The sequence below is a fragment of the Pteropus alecto genome, unplaced genomic scaffold (genome assembly GCF_000325575.1).
Source record: "Pteropus alecto unplaced genomic scaffold, ASM32557v1 scaffold185, whole genome shotgun sequence".
In the NCBI taxonomy this organism is placed as follows: domain Eukaryota; kingdom Metazoa; phylum Chordata; class Mammalia; order Chiroptera; family Pteropodidae; genus Pteropus; species Pteropus alecto.
This window is the reverse complement of record NW_006438088.1, coordinates 11,873,272-11,886,907: the sequence shown is the minus strand read 5'-3', so window position 1 is coordinate 11,886,907 and position 13,636 is coordinate 11,873,272. Positions and strand designations below refer to the sequence as shown.

The 13,636-nt window shown below is 38.1% G+C and overlaps 1 pseudogene; it reads left to right on the top strand.

Moving 5' to 3' along the window:
- Positions 1 to 271: 271 nt before the first annotated feature.
- LOC112482578 lies at positions 272 to 387 on the top strand (annotated as a pseudogene).
- Positions 388 to 13,636: the final 13,249 nt, after the last annotated feature.

Genomic DNA, 13,636 nt, shown 5'->3' with positions numbered 1-13,636 from the left:
AGTATTCGTTTGTAGGTGGTGGTAGATCTCAAAGTAGAGTTGTCCAGTACGAAGATGAATTTGCAGTGACTTCTTTTTTTTGTTAAACATCTTGCCATGTCATAACTGAATTACTCTTAGAGCAGTCAATAAAATTCTAAATAATTTCATCAGATCATATAAGTCATTTAAAAAGCATTTACCGGATGTGGTTCTATAGTGTAGCGGGTAGCACATTTGCTTTACATGCAGAAGGTCCTGGGTTCGTGCCCCAGTGGAGCCATGGTCCATGGTCTACAGCCATGCCACCCTGAACAAGCCCGATATCTGATCTCGGAAGCTAAGCAGTGTTGGGCCTCGTTAGTACTTGGATGGGAGACCATCTAGGAAGACCAGGTGCTGTAGGCATAAATAATAATAATAAAAGGAAAAGTATTTACCATTTATGCGACCTTGAGACAGCATGGGTGAAAGCTAGGAATGATGGCCGTTATGTAGAATGTGTATGTGCAAAGAACACCACAGAAAATTATTTGGGGTTACCAGTTGATTTAACATCTTGCTTCTCCATCTCCTGCCTTACCCCAATTTTCAGTAAAAATAAAGTAATAATGTCTCTGGATTTACAGCCCTGAAGAAATTCAAATGCTTCCATGAACTTTTCATCAGTGACTTGTACAAGTCATCATCAGCTTATGTCTGCTTGGAAACAAAAATGACATTTCTAATTTATTTGACAAAAAAGAAAGCTATTAGAGAAAAAGCTCTACAACAGAATGAAAGGTGATTTATTCATTTATTCTTAGACAGATTAATGTATTCCCCCAAAATATGACTTTCATTAAAATATATGTTATGGTGGAATAAACTGTTTCATGAGAGCATGCAATAATAAATTATACATGAATAGAAATTAAAATTAATGCCAAACACACCTATAAAACCATCCTATTTGGCTCATAAACTAAATTACTTCTACATCAGTTATTGGAACAGCAGGGGTGGAATCCGGGAGACACTAGAGAGGGCTCTGAAAAAAAGGTGGTATATAACACATCGTTTTTTAAACTTCTATTTAAAGTTTTACAAATGACAAGTGCATTTTCCAAATTATGAGGACCCACTGCTTTCCTAAACAAAATCTACTACCATAAACAATTACTACTTTTGGCAACATATGCTGTTACCATGCTTAGCTCAAGAATTGGTTTTAAAGAGGAGAAAGGCAACATTTTTCTCCTGTCTGTGCGGAGCAGAGTTATTCATCCATGTACCTCCTTCCATGTATGTGAAACCTGTATTGTAGTTGTACTCATTGGACCCATGTATGTGAAACCTGTATTGTAGTTGTACTCATTGAAACCTGTATTGTAGTTGTACTCATTGGACCTGAGCAGTGTCTGCTCAGCAGAAGCAGATGGTACCACTGAAGCAAGGTAAGGAATGGGAACATGTAGGAAGTGGTCAAGCTTTGATTAATCAGTAGCTTTGGTGCCAGCTCTAGAGTGAGCATGCCAGAAAGAGAAAGAAGAAGGAAATTAACATTTGAAGAGACTTAAAATGAAACGGGAGCTATGACATTACCTCATTTAATTATCATATCCCTGGGAGTTGGTATCATTAGTCCTGTTGTATAGTTTAAGTGACCTCCGAAGGTCATATGATTTATGGGTGGCACAAGCAGAGCTGGAACGTAGGTCTATCAGGTGGACCATGCCCGTTGCACTGTACCTGGCCTACCATTTATTGTAATTGAGTTACACAGAACTTGTAGTTATGATCTGAGGAAAAGTGGAATCGAGCATGAGAGATTGCAAGCAATGGGGTTAACTGTAACTCTTTTCTCATTCCCCTGGATGTAAATGCCATCCAAGTAACATCCTGTGTCGCCTATGTGACAAATGGCCCTTAAGTAGTAGAAATGTTGATTTCGCAGATAAATGCTAAAAGGGCCCATAGCTAATGCTTTGTCTTAACAATCACAAGAACATTCAGTTTTATATGGAAGCCCAAGAGATAACTATCCAGTGAAAGCTGTTGAATTGATTTACATTTAGGTAAAAACATATTTTCCAGGTGCCCCCTTTTCAAAATACGTATATCACTAGGTCTTGGCACACCTCACTTATAGGGTCCCTGGCTCTGAGGAGGGCCCTGGACAGGCATGTGACCAGAGTGGAGAATTAGGACGTGTCTAGAACTACCTAGTATCGTGGAGCATTGAGGGATCAGCATGATTTCAGGAGTACCTGGATGGTAGATCTTCAGAAAGAAGTCCCCAAAGGGTAAGTGGAGAAAATATTTTTAAAAACAACTTGGCCAACATTATGTATTTTCTGAAATTCTATAGTGGACATGATTTTTCTTAAATTGTGGTACGTGTAAACTTATCATCTTAACCATTTTTAAGTGTACAGTCAGGCTTATTGAGTGCATTAATGTTGTGCTACTATCATTACCATCTATCCACAGAACTCTTTACATCTTGCAAAACTGAAACTCTGCACCCATTGATCAATAACACCCCATGCCCCTCCCCCCAGCCCCTGGCCACCACTATTCTGCTCTCTGTCTCTATGAATTTGACCATTTTCAGTACCATATATAAATGGCATCATACAGTATTTATTCTTTTGAGATGGGCTTATTTCACTTAGCATAACGTCCTCAAGATTCATCCATGTCATAGCATGTCTCAGAATTTCTTTTTAAGGCTGAATAATATTTTATTGTAAGTATACATCACATTTTGTTTATCCACTCATCCATTGATGAACACTTGAGTTGCTTCACCTTTTAGCTTTTGTAAATAAAGGTGATAATGAGCATGAGTATAAGTATACATCACATTTTGTTTATCCACTCATCCACTGACGAACACTTGAGTTGCTTCACCTTTTAGCTTTTGCAAATAAAGGTGATAATGAGCATGGGTGTACAAATATCTGTGTATGTCCCTGCTTTCAGTTCTTCTAAACCCAGAAGTAGAATTTTGGGGTCATTTGGTAATTCTTTTTAAAATTTTTAAGGAACACTTTTCCATAGCAGCTGTACCATTTTACATTCCCACTAAAATGCACAAAGTTTCCAATTTCTCCATATCCTCATGATTATTATTTTATGTTCTTTGATTGTAGCCATTTTAACCTGTGTGAGGTGATATCTCATTGTGGTTTTGATTTGCATTTCCTTGATAATTAGTGATGTTGAACATCTTTGCATGTGCTCATTGGACATTTGAATGTCTTCTTTGGAGAAATCTCTATTCGATCTTTTGCTCATTTTTAAAATTGCTTACTTTTTTGATTGTTGCATTGCAGGAATTCTTTATATTTTGTGGGTATTAACCTCTTATCAGATATATAATTTTCAAATGTGTTCTGAAATTCAATGGGTTGCCTTTTCGATAGTAAACGAGAGCTTTTTTTGTGTACTCAGTAGCCCCCGCAGCCTCTCCCGCGGGGCATATGGCTCAGTCCTAGTCAATTAGCACATTCCATTCTATTTGCCACAATAACTTATTTGCCCGAGGATGAATATAGGACCCAAGCTGGGCCTCTGAAAATTCACCCCAAGGGTTTCCTCCAAAGCTATTGTGAGAGAAGCACTATCTTTCTGGGATCATGAGCTCAGTGGGTATGTCAGCCTCAAGCACCAGGAACATCATTCTTATCACATTAAGAGAGAACCTGAATATGAAGCCAACACCAGGGGACACAGAGTTGAGAGATCGAGCCCTGGAGATATTATTAGAGCATTAGTTTCAGCATGTCAAGAGCCAGACCTTCAATTCAACAATTACACGTAGATTTTTAGTTTCATTAGCCAAATGTTTTTTTTTTTTCTTTTCTTGTCTTGTCTTTTCTTTCCTTTTCTTTTCTCTTTTTTCTTAAACTTGTTAGGCTTTGTTTTCTATCATTTGCAGTCAAGAGAGTGTGCACTAATAACCAATTAGATATGGCGATTCCTGGAGCAAACAGCTCAAAGCATGCCCTCCATCAATGCTTGAGAGAATAAAGGAGGTTAGAGTCAGTCACTCATGTAGAGTTGTTTGGGGCCTCCTGATTCTCTCTCTAGGTCTTCTGCTCTTTCCAGGTATACTGTGGCCAAGAGATCTGGGGATAGCAAGAGTGTGGAAGAATGGGACTATTTATTTTCTAAAAAGGATCCTTATAATAGTTTATTTTATAATAGTTTTAAGTTTTTACTTTCAAATACAGTCCATTGTTTGTATCTACAGGTTCTGCATCCACAGATTCAACAAACCACAGGTCAAAAATATTCAGGGGAGAATATGACATTGCTGCTGACATGTACTATATAGTTAGGCCTATGATACATGTCCATACTGCAAATGTACAGACTTAATTTTCTTGTCATTATTACCAAAATAATACAGTATAACAACTATTTACATAGCTTTTACATTGCATTAAGTATTGCAATTAATCTAGAGGTGATTTAAAGTATATAGGAAGATGTGTGTAGGTTATATGCAAATACTACACCATCTTATATAAGGGACTTGAACATCTATGGATTTGGATATCCTCAAGGGAGTCCTGGAAGCAATCCCCCCACAGACACCAAGGGATGACTGTATTTGCACCTATAAATTACAGTGCTCTGGATAAATCCTGGCACCTCACTTTATATGACTCTAGAAATAGGCTGTACATCCTAAGAACACAGCTCTCCACGACTGGCATCTCAGTGTTCCATCTACCTTCCCCACTTTATCCACCTCATGACCATGTCACCTAATCATTTGTGAAATACAGTTTAGAACTATCTTAGCCAATTAGATGCCAGATCCTATGGCCACTCCTTAATTTGTTTTTCTTTGGAAACATTGTTGGCCTTTCACCCTGATTTATTACAGTCCCACCTATGGGCGTGCATTGCATTTGATGAAAAGGGCACTGCTGAGTCACATAAAGTCACCAGCATCCTGGAGGATTGGAGCTAGTGTGGTAGTTAGGACTGTGTAGGTTTTCACTTTTTTCCTCTTTCCCAAAACATCCATCCTGGCACCCACACTGAGAGCTTATTTACTTTGCTTTTAGATGGACCAGAGCATTTTTTTTTTTAAACAGCTGAATAATAAGCCCTAAAAGTAGGAATTTCTATTACAACAACTGAAAGACCTTAGTGCTAGAAAACACATTATACTAATGAAACAGCACATCATGAACTTGAAAGTAATGAGGCTATTAGTGAAACTTAAGCTTGTAGCTATTTATTTCTTTGAAGTTTTGGCTAGGAATACATTCTCTTCCCTGAAATTTCTTCTTTAACTGACAAAATTGTGCACAATTAATTCATTTTTTTGTGTTTTGGTTTCCTTCTGCACACTTAGTTTTAATCATGTTTACTAAGTCAAAACATGAGATATTTGCCAACTTTGGACTTAAAGTGTTCTATCCTGAGTCAACCTCTGTTCTCAGGAGAAAAAAAAAAATGTATAATGTCTTTTAAATAACCAATTCCATCCTCAGAAAACTTCCCATTGCTTTGTCTTCTTGGGATTAAAAAAAAAATTAAAACAGAGAAAAGTAAAATACAACAAAAATAAAATGATCAGCAGTAGTGTAGGCAAGTGGAATTAAAGTACATTTTCCATTTAAAACAATATCTAAATGAATGTCTAAATTCATCAGCCTTTCACTGCCTAATAATGAGACATGTTTACAATGTTGAAGGAAATCAGGTGTTTTCATGCTAAATGAAAATAAAATTTATGTACTGTTATTACCATATTCTTTGCCTGGTGTTTCTCACTCTATTCATCATTAAAGGCAGCTCAATAAGTACCGTGCAAACTGCATGGTGGGATGTTATGCAGTAATAACTCAGAATCAGCTATAAATAACCACCTACCAGAGCCTTGAGAAGAGTCATGAGCTTAAGAGGGAATATTTGCTCCCCAATTGCTAAGTTGTAAAAAAGAGACTTACTGGTCTATTTTTCTTCATATTTGATACACCACTAGAAACAAGGCTTGGACATTAGCAGTCTACCCTTAATAAAGGTCTTTATCCAACATCATGTGAGCTGAGACAGGCAATAGGCTAGATGGTGTGATTTTAGAGACTAAAGTTTCCTTTACCCCATTATACCAGAAAAGCGGATGGAGAAAGACTCACTTGTCTATCCTGTGTATTAGTTATCTATTGCTGTGTAACAGATTACCCCAAAACTTAGCATCTTAAAACATCAACCATTTATTACCTCACATAGTGTCTGAAGGTGGGGAATCGAGGACCAGCCTAGCTGAGTGGTTCCCAGTCACACAAGATTACAGTCCAGCTGTAAGCTAGGCCTACAGTCATCTCATGGCTGGAACAACTGAAGCATCTTCTTTCCAGCTTACTTAAATGATCATTGACAAGAATCAGTTCTTCCCTGGCTCTTGGCTGCAGGCTTCAGCTCTTTGTCACACGAACCTCACCATGAAACTAGTCACAATATGGCAGCTTGCTTGCCTCACAGTGAGAGATCCAAAAGGAAGAGATAGAATGAGCTAGCAAGAGAGTGCCCAAAATGGAAGCTACAATTTTTATGCCTAATCTCATCTAATTTTTTTTTTGCCGTGTACTGGTCACAGATATCAACCTTGAGATAATGTGGGAGGAGATTATACAGGGTGTAAATACCTGGAGGGGGGCGGGGTGTCACTTGAGGTTTATTTTAGAGGCTGGCACCAATGCTTAAGAACAGATTAAAAAGTGAAACAAATCAGCATAGTCTATTCAAAAGAGTACAGTTCAGGGCAAGACGTACATGGGTCCAAATCCTAAAGTAATTCTTAATACTTTGTGGTAATTCCTTACCTCCCTGAGCCTTCAATTTCCCATCTCTAAACAACCTTTATCATATGGTTGTTTCGAGAGTTAAATAATATTTAAAGAACTTTCCTACTGTAGAGGTTCCTCTAAAGGAAATTAACAACAAAAACAAAAAACATGTCTGTTTGGTAAAGTAGAGAAAGGAATCCAAAAATAGTATTCCTCTGTAGACTCTGGAGGGCATGGTATCCTCAGGCATGGGCTGCCACAGGTGGCTTGAGGGTGTCCATAATTCCAGAAGGGCAACGCTTCTATTACTGAGAACTAAGGAAGCGCTCCTACATTGCTGTACTGGCCAGGCTTTCCTGCGAGTACAGTTGAATTACTTCCCAAGCATTTTTTAAGCACCCCTGTGCCAGGCCCTGCAAGGACTAGGGTTATAAAAAAGGGTAAAACTAAGTTCCTGACATCAAGTTGTTCCTAGTCTTGTCTGGGGATGGAAAGCAGGGTGAAGAGACAGGCACGTGACGATTCCAACCTTAGATGGAAGTTTGAAGAAAGAAGTGTGTGTGCTCAGAGAAAGTAGGGCCTGGCTGTCTGGAAAAGACAAGGACCCTCAACTAGCTCTTGACATTCAAGCAAGGGAATGCCACCTGGAGGGGGCACGGTCAGCATGCACAGCCTGGGCAGAGAAAGGGGGATTCTAATGTCTACAGGTAAGTACCATTGCCTATTTTCAATTATTCAGCTTGTTTAAGCAATAGAATATGGATGTCCTTCGGATCTTTCAAGTCGAGTGAATGTTCCCTTTCAAAGCAAAAAGAGAGGCCATGAGTCTATCACTTGGTTTAATATCAGCAGCCAAGTGTCTGCTTTTGACACAGAGAGAGGTATTATGGATATTTTTATATTTGTACTTTAGTTTTATTTTTACTTACAAAAGATTTATCCCAACTCTTTAGCAGCAGAAATTTTCCAGTTTCTATAAATTACAATTCAGTTCACAAACACCTTGTCAGATCTGTATATGCCAATGTAGTCTAGCTTATTTCTTTCTCACTAAAGGCATTCTCCTCTTTTCTGCCCCTCGACAAAAGTGTCTCTTAGGTCAAGAGTTGTAATATTTACTCCTGCCTGAGAAGGGAGGGAATAAATGAATATGTGAGATTGTAGCTAGTCAAGAAAAACCAAGAGGTTGCCTCTTTAGCATATCTGATCATGAGTTTACAAGATATTTTGAGATTTAATCAAGCCTGAAATCTACTTTAAATTATATGATTAATTTTTGTTCCCTCTTTCTTTCTATCATTAGAATTCCTCTTTTTGGAGACATTCTTTTGCGTGATATCTACAAGGGAAGAATTTGAGAGTAGTAGCTGGAAGTACCTAGAGACAATCATTAAGGAAATGTTTTAGTGGTGGTTTAGTATTGGCAGAGAACTGATCACAAAACTCTGCTCTCCGAATTGATTTTAGTGAAAATAAAGAGACTAAATTTAACTAGTGTAAAGAAGTTGATACAATACAATGTTTAGAAATTGATTTGGACAGATAGAAAAAAATTAAAAATATGCATAAAAAAGACCAGATAAGATAATAGGAAAAGCACTGGATTAAGAATCAAGAAAACTATTTTCTGGCCTTTGGAGCCACAAAATTATTTTGCTCTGGCCCGCTTCCACACCTAGAAGTGGACTTTCCCTTCTAATAAAGCTTTTCTTTTCTGCTGTTAAAAAAAAGAAAAGAAAGAAAGAAAAAGAAACTTTTCTGATCTTAGTAAATTTGAGATGTAATTGACATATAACATTATATTAGTTTTAGGTGAGCAACATAATGATTTGATATTTGTATATATGTGAAATAATCATCAAACTAGGTCTAGTTAACATCCATAACCACATATAGTTACAAATTTTTTCTTGCGATAATAACTTTTAAGATATACTCTCTTAGCACTTTCAAATATATAATACTTTATTGTTAACCATAGTCACTATGCTGTATCCTCAGGACTTGTTTATTTTATAACTGGAAATTTGAACCTTGACCACATTTAACCATTTCATCCACCCTCCACCCCCCACCTCGGGCAACCAGCAATCTGTTCATTCTATCTGTGAATTCGGTTTTTGTTTATTCGTTTGTTTGGTTGGTTTGGATTGTTGTTAGCTGTTTTGTTTTTTTTTTTAATTTCTCATGTACGTGAGATCATACAATATCTTTCTCTCACTTATTTCTCTTAGTATAATACCCTCAAATTACATCAAAAAAATTCTTTTCCTCCGCACTCCATTTTTCAGGAACACTTTTAAAGTAAAATAAGAAGATTAGAAATGACTGTTTCCAACAATTCTACCTGTTTGGGGATACTAAGTATTTACATTTCCTTGAACTTGGAAATGCATAATAAAACCAATATGCATTTAAGAAATATTTTGGCATCTCGCATTAAAAACTTACCAATTCATTTATTTAGTAAAAACGATTATGTGTCAAGTTCTCTACCAGGCACTGGACCAAATAGCAAAGGAAAGAGGCCTGGTCCCCAAGGAGTGTTTGGAGATGGGAAGGGGGTGGGTAGTTAGGAGTAAGGACAACTACAATGCCTGGGATAGGTGCTATAATAAGAACTAAATTACATGGTGTTTGGAATTGAATGCTATTTCCAGTTTAATAATTTTTGAAGTGGAATCCTTTTTCAGCCATGTTAAAAGAAAAACTGAAACAGCTTCCAATTCTTACATCACAATATAAACAGTGTAGTGGATTCCAAAAAATTCAGGCCTTCTGTTAATCTGGTGCAGAAAAGGCATATGTGCTTAGACATCTGTTTAGACATCTACTTAGCAAGCATTCTGTCAGCCCATCGGGACCAGAACCACAGCTGAAACACATATTAGCCCCAGACATCAGCTGTAAGAGAACCAAATGGTGCCTTACCAAAAATCACCTTAGAATTTAAAGTATCCAAACAGTTTGACAGGCACAACCATTAATTTACAAAAGAAACTCCACAGCACACAGACATACATAGCCCTAAATTCAGTAAGGAACCATCCTGAATTTCAACTCTCACTTCAGTACTGAATTTGAAATCTCTAGAATGAGACAATACATAACATCATGAAAATAAGCAAAATATGAAAATATATTAGTTGCTAGCCAAACGATGGTAGATTAATTGGTAAGATCACACATATTCAAAGCACTTGGCAATACTAAAAATCTTTGCCTGCCTGATATTCTGCCATTGTTACAAGAAGTTAAAAGTTGGAGATGCTTTTTATTTTTAGACTTTCGGAATAGTAGTGCAATGAAATAAACTATTAGGTTTTACTGAATTGGCCTCATATCTATTAAGTATAATTAAAGAAAAACTTAAGTTCCCATGCTCCCAGGAAAAGCATGAGCGTTCTACAGCTTTGCTAACTAGTAAAGACTGGAAACTAGTTTTAAACCTGTTAAAAAATAAACTTCAGTTACAGGGCCATGGTAACAAGCAAATACCAGAGTCGACTAAACTCGCCTAATCAGTGAATGAGGACTTGCTGCGGTGAACGCAATTCTGAAACTCAACCACTCAGCCTTACGTTGTCAAAGCCAGCCGTTGGGTGGCACACACACTCGAGCGAACGAGCAAACGTGCCTCTAAGGCTGAAATCAACTCACTCCTGCCTCTGTCGCCAACACAAAATCCTGTTTCCAAGACTGCGGCAACCTTCTCTTGCTTTTGTAACCAACACTACCCCAAACAAGCTCTTTCCAAGTCTTTGGTAAGGTCTTGCCATGCTTACTTAGTAAGGCTCCCTCCCGCCCTCTCTTAAGCAAGCAATAAATTCAACTTTATATTTTGGGGATCAAAGGTGTTGGTCTCTTCTTTTTCTACACTATATGAATATTATTTGTAATTATAACATGAATCTTTAATTTTTTTTTCACTTGGTTCAGACTTGTCCATCGTGTTAACATATTTTATTTAGGAAATGCCTTTTATTAATTATAGATTCAGACCCTTACATAAAAATCTAACTATCTGCTTTTTACAAATTTATCTTTACTTACAAATCCTGTGCTTAATCTGCCAAAATTCAGCAAGGATTCCCTATTTTTCTTTATGATAAGCCCATCCCCCCCATTCTCCAAACTATAAATGGTGGACTTGGTAGTGACCCTTCCTTCTCTTCCCTCTCCAGGCTTATCGATATTATTCCTGAAATGTTCTCTAAATCTCTGTCCTCACCTCACTCTTTTGACCCTATCTCTAATTAAGATTTCAACTCCTTTTTGCCAAGATGATTAACAGTGTTAAATTGTCACCTGAAGTAGCTGTCACCCTTCTAACACATCCCATGTGAGCCAGCCCACTGGGGTGATAAAAATAGAACTAAGCTTGTCTCTCTGCTCTTTGAAATTCTGTTTACAAGACCCCCGGATCTCTTAAGAGACCAAGTGGAAACTCCTTAGCATGATGACAGTATGGCACCAGTGCTACTGAATTCACCCTCCTCTCTGCCCATGTGGATGCTGGGTTTCACAGGGACCTCATTTGGTCTTCCCTAAACACCTTGGACCCTCATCTCTCCGGCTAATTAATTCCTCTTTTTAAAATTCCTATGTGTCTGCACAACATGATTATATCTGTATCCCAGCCTGGAAAAATCCCAGTCATACTGAAATCATTTCCCTACGCTTTTAAATCCATTCTGTTAGTAGAGCACAGAATCCAGTGCATTAGTGCTCATTGTACAGCGCTTTACTTTCCTACTGGAAGCAGCTGAGGCAAAGGCAAAATCTTATTCCTCTTTGGGCCCTTAGTTAGAACAAAAGGTAATATAGAGAAATAGTCCAGTAAATGTTAGTTAAAAAAAAAAAAATTCATTGGTATAGGGACTCCTCTCTGCAGAAGACTTTAAAGTGTTCATAGGACTTGCAGAATTTCCCTACTAAAAACTCTTCATCCTGTTAATCCACTTGACCTTGACCTCTCGGCACTGCCTATATTAAGGTCTGTAAGTTTCTATGAGCAAATGTTAGTCTCTGGTTTCATTTTCCTCTCTGCTAGGCTCTCACTGAGCTATTCTTATGAGAGAATGCCAAGGCATTCCAGAATGAATGTTTGCATGTGTTTCCGGAGGAATGTTTCTTGGACTTTCCTGTGTTCACTGGTATTTTAGAGGAATGACTTCTTAGATGGCAACAGAACCACATGAGTGCATTATGTTTGCCTTGGCAGTTGTTAGCAATGCTTTGGCAGATAGATTCCACACCTCCCAGTCTGAGAGGTGAGAGTATAAAGAAACATTTTTTGAATACTTATTATAATAGCAGGTAATGGGTTAGAAAATAAGGATAAGAGACAATTAAAACACACGTCTAACCTCGAACAGTCTGCCTTCTGTAATAAATGAGCCAGGTATTCAAACAACTATTAAAGGCACTGAAAGAAGAGCTGGTGTGCAGCATGAAGGAGGTGCTCCAAAGTACAGAGAAAGGCTAGGCGGGGCTTCCTGGGAGGTGACATCTGAGCACATATGCCGATGCATGTGAACATATTACCTGCATACATGCTCCCTAGCAAACACAGCATAGAAGGGTCTTGGGGAATCTAAGAGGGCTTGGCTGCTAGGAAATCTTACCAAGCTATTCCAAGTTAATCACGTTAATTTATTTTTGATATTTCTGTCTTCACGAGCCCTTCAAATGCATCGGTTTCTTTGTTTTCTTTGCTTATCCCATTCTTGTAGTGTGCTATAATACCATATTTTTTTGGTCTCTTCAAACTAGGCTTATGCAATATAAGAATATTTACAAAAGCAGATGTCACTAACCATTTTGAGATCACACTTCTAAGAACCTCCAGGTTCTAAGCCTGGACAAGGGCTGGAGTCCTGACAACAGGCAGGTAAAAACAGTAAAGTTGAATAACTCACAGAGCATTGTGTACACGTGCTGGCCACGTGCTGTCATGGTGGCAATCCTTTGAACTGATGCTCGGACAGTGCCTTTGCGTCTGCTTGACTTTCACGTACCCAACTCGCAGTATCAGTGCAGGGCACTCTAGTCCCTCCTGCTGAGCTCAGATCATTAAATACTCGCCCTACATTTTACAGCTCCAATCCTGTGACAGGGGAGATGACCCCAGCTCTGTGCCAGGCACAAAGCAAAACGGGGATTAATAAACCCCGCCTCAGGGTAGCCAAGGGCTCTACAGCTGCTTCTTGCAATTAGACTTGTCATCATTCTCTCAAGAAGCCCCTGTTGATTTTTAAATCCTAATTGGCAGGAGACACCTGTTTCCCATGGGAAGGATGGGAAAGGGTCATTCACTTGCAGCAGACATAGGAGAGAGGATGAGAAGCTAGTTGAATGTGTATAATACCTTTGCCTCAATCTGTTTGCTTCCATTTAGAGTTTCTGTTTTTTATTTTATTTTGTTTTATTTTTTCTTTTCCAAATACAGCATGTCCAAAGTCAGCCTAGTTCTTAGAACTAAGTAAGCATTTGCTTATGAATCTGTTTTCTTGAGCAAGAACTTACCACTGCTTATTCCCGGAGATGTTCTCCTCACCATCCAACAGCTCCCTCCTGGCATGAGCACTTTTTCCTGGCTACTTTTTTTTTTTGCCAGGCTCCTGACTGTCATTCATTTTGGTATTTAATATTTATTAATTGCCTGTGAGCTGCTTAAACTCTGTAACTTATTTGTGCCTACAAAGAGTATTAAGTATATTTTTAGTTCTTGTTTTCACTAAGCCTGCATTCTACATAGAAGGAGACATTAGAACTGCATGTGAATTTTTTTTTTTTAAGGAACAGATTGGAGACAGTTTCCATGAGTAGAAGGAAGGAATGGTAAACACACTCAGTAT